Genomic DNA, 4,281 nt, shown 5'->3' on the forward strand with positions numbered 1-4,281 from the left:
CAAATTTCATTCACAATTTTATAAAATAAATAAATAAATAAAGGTTTCTTGATGTGCTAAACTTGTTTATATTTAGGACCTTACTGTGACACAGCTTTTCTTGGATAAATGTAATTCAATAAATGATCAAATACGAGGAATAAATAATTGCATGTGCTGAAACCATCTAAATAATATAATATTTTTTGAATAAAATAGTATTTTAAAAAAAGAAATCAGTCTAACAAATAAAACATTTGTRTGTTTTAAGTTATTTTGCTCTGTGTGAAGGACAGATATTTGCTGCACTGTAAAAAGTCCAACTTCGGTTTTTTTTGGGATGAAGAACAATTTTCATTTGAGAAAACTTGAAAAACTAAGTCTGACATGTTGGGCACAATAATTTAAGTTGGTCCAAAAAACCAAGGCAGTTGTAATCTTAAACATTATTTTGTGAGTTGTCAGTACTTACATCTCTAAGTTGTAGGTCATTGCAACAGATGAAATTGCTGCTAATTTACATTCTTTTGTTTTGAAATGAGGGAAAGACAACTTTGGGAGTTGACTTTTGAGTTCAAGGCATAGTGAGCTACTCTCGCAGAGATAACTTTTGTTGTTATACTTCTGGTTTGTGTTTATCCAGTCCAAACTTTTAGTGTTAATAATATTTTAAAAGAATGAGCATAAACTTGATTTGAAAGTATTTGTTTTCCCTCTTCCTGCTTCCTCCTCCTATCAGCTCAGATGTCAGAGTTCTGGCTCCGCCTCTTTGTTGCTGAAATGGATAATTTTGTGAAAATTCACCTCTGAAAAAGACAAACACTTTAATCTGTGATTTATGAACCATTTTGAGTTGTGTTCTGTTGTCACATTCAGGCTTGATTTGGCATCTGTGTTGAGTTTTTGTTCCTGTTAGCTGACACCATGAGTGAGAGGTCTGTCTCACAGACATATAGGGGGAAAATGGCCGGGCCAATTAAATGTCATCATTGACCAATMCTGATGGCTGAGTCAGCTGTTGTCTATATTGACACATGGTCATGCTAATGTAGTCAACAGTAGCAGATAATGCTCTGCTAAACTTTTTTCCTACAAAAAAAACATTGAAGCAATGATGAAATTTAAATTACTGCAACTCACAATGAAGTTCACTGTATGCAGGATTTATAGTTGTTAAAATGTATAATATCTGTAGTCAGAGAAACATGAGATCCATAGTTTGTACAACTTAAATTTTAAAGTTACTGCTACTTTCATGTGAAGTAGAAGACTCAGTATACGAGTTTGGCAAACTCAGAAGCAAAACTTAAATATTTAAGTTGAAGTCCAAAACTTAAAAATGCCCTGAAGTTTGTGCTTCACAATTTTGAGTTCTGCCAACTTTTATTTTTTACAGTGACCAAAGCTGAAGATGCAGAAGGTCAAACTACAGGAGCTGTCCATCTGAGGGACATGTTAGTCTAAAAGACATTTAACCATGAAATGTTCAGTTTGTCATGTTTATATGACATACACCCAGCCCCTTGACCACTTAGGTAGTTTACAAAATTTATGCAGAGTAAAAGAATAAAATAAAAACATGTTGGACTGATTTGACCTGATGTCCTGAGACGTTGCAGCTGATAGGAGTCATAAAACAGAACAGGGGGACGTTAGATGACCTGACGCCCCTCTAGATAAATGTGTTAAATGAGTGAAGGAAAATATGAGTGAGCACCAAGTAACAACCCTAGGTTCACCCCTGAGAACCAGAACAAACATTTTATGTGCAAACCTGATTATTTTAACTTTTTTTGCCTGTTGCACAGCATTTTACTGTTGCTGTTCTTCTCTTTTGTAAAGAAAGTTCTAGAGTCTGATAAGCTAATGTTAGTCGGGTTATTAACCTCTGTAGCTAGTAGGGTTGGGCATAATCATATCGTGTGTGATTAATCGTCAGAAAAACATTAATCGATTAATTTTTGGCACTTGACAATTAATGCGATTAATGCCAACAGGTAGAATCCGCTTGCTGCTCCTCTCAGCTTCAAATATGACAAACATTAAAAAAGTTCTGTAATTTATTTATCTATCAACACAATTTAAAATTAGATGTATAGCCTGAAGTCTGTAATTTTGACACAATTTGGAACAGATTTTGATGAACTTTCCCACTAAATTGGTCATGTGACCATGAAATAAGGGGGTCCAGGGGATTAATCGTCAAATTAATCGTTATCAGCTAAACACCACAATTAATCGTGATTAATTTTTTTGCCAATATTGCCCAACCCTAGTAGCTAGCCTCAAGTATGCTTCATATTTCACCTGCTAACTTTATAATATCTTTAAGTTTGTTGTTAGCATTTACTTCAAAATAACATTGTATTAAAAAGAAAGCTGGGTATTGCTTTACAGATAGACAAGCCATAACTGACTGTTATCCATTAGATAAAATATTCAACCAATGGTTAACGTTTTGTTAAAAATGTGCATCAGGTGAGGTCATGGAAAGAGGAAACAAACATAATAGAACCCCCCCACCCCAAAAAAAAACAAACAAACAAACAAACATCCAACATTGTTTGTTTTCTYTTTATTAGGCATTTAAACTGTAAAAATGGTGTGATGATTCTTTTTTATTTGTCATTTTGACTTTATGATTGTTATGACAGTGTTTAAATGTAGTGGGTTTGACACCATGACTTTTTAACTCTTGTAACTGGACCATGCCTATCCATAAATACAGTATGTGAATATCTAAAAAAAAACAAAGAAGGACCCTCGTGTTTTTCTGATATCTCTTGAGTTATCATTATAGGTCATAAAAACATATCCATCCTGATGTCCCATGCACAGCAGTGGCAGCCCAGGACTCAGGTCACAGGCACCTCCTTCAGATAGAGGAAAAACATTTGTTTGATTTCTAAGCTGCTCTTAATCAAGGAAACCCATACCCACTTCCATAGACACACTGGATAAGGAAAAGATGACACTGGAAGAGGCAGTTTAGGGGCCATTGAAAACACGGATCACAGATATGTTTCTCAACATAGCACCCAGATGGTTTTTTAGTTAGTGACTTTTATCTGGAGCACTTGAACCTTTTTTTGTTATTTGTCTCTATAGGCTCTTTGCCATTGTCATGTGCTGTTACATTCTATTTCCTACTGAGTCAACAAAAATGGAAAATAAAAATACATTTATTATTATTCATTTCATTTAAAAAACAAAACAATTTCTGTATACAACAAAAAATACAAATCACAAGTAAAATGAAAGGCAGCAGAAAGAAGAAAAATATCCCGTAATATCTGTCCCTATTTTCCAAAAAAAAAWTTCAGGCAATAATAATGTTCAAGTACCGTATTTTTCGGACTATAAGCCGCACCGGACTATAAGCCACACCCCCAACATAAAAAAAAACTACACCCAAATTTGCCGTCAAAAAAGTGAATTCAACATCAAAACATAAAAAGCAACAATTTAAGAATTAAAGTTCGGAGGAATACGGTTCATTTAACTGGCCTTATTTTGGTAGTTTTCTTTAACAGTTTCTGATCCAACAAAACGTCTCATTCATCGTCCTCCGGCGCACTGAAACCATCGAAGTCCTCTTCAGTGTCGGAGTTAAACAAGCTGAGAAAAGCTGCGTCACACAGCGGTATCTGTTCAGTGTCGGAGTTAAACAAGCTGAGAAAAGCTGCGTCACACAGCGGTATCTGTTGTCCTCCCGGGGTAATGCTGGCTCTGAAGCTGTGCTGGGAAAGCCCTCCTGCTCCAGCATAAGTCACTGCATGGGATTCCTTCCCCGGGGAGTGCAATGAGGAAAAAAATAGTCCACGGCTCTTCACTTGACTTTTATCCACAAACTGGTCCTGGATTAAGCTCCAAAGTTTTTATCAGTCAGATTCCACCGTGAAAAATGTCTGTTTTATCCCCTTTTATGAGTTTTTGGCCATTGACTATCTTTAAATCGCTGCTTCCTGGTCAACAGTCGGCTCTGGAAGGATCGCTTTTTTCTTCTTTTTTTTTCCTTTCTTTTTTTGAAGCGAGTGGTTGAAGCAAATGAAGCATAAGAGCCCCCTGGTGGCTGAAGAAAAAAATCCATGTATAAGCTGTATCGGACTATAAGCCGCATGGTTCAAAGTTCAGGAAAAAAGTCGCGGCTTATAGTCCGAAAAATACTGTAGTTTAATGAGATCCTTTTAGCCCCACCTGTTTTGCATACGGTTGGTTATAAATCACACATACATGATTCGATCTGCGCACAATTTTGTTTGCATCATTTGAGGAACAAGCTAAACACTAGGGTTGGGCAAT

This window comes from Austrofundulus limnaeus, unplaced genomic scaffold (assembly GCF_001266775.1).
Source record: "Austrofundulus limnaeus strain Quisiro unplaced genomic scaffold, Austrofundulus_limnaeus-1.0 Scaffold631, whole genome shotgun sequence".
NCBI classification, from domain to species: Eukaryota; Metazoa; Chordata; class Actinopteri; order Cyprinodontiformes; family Rivulidae; genus Austrofundulus; species Austrofundulus limnaeus.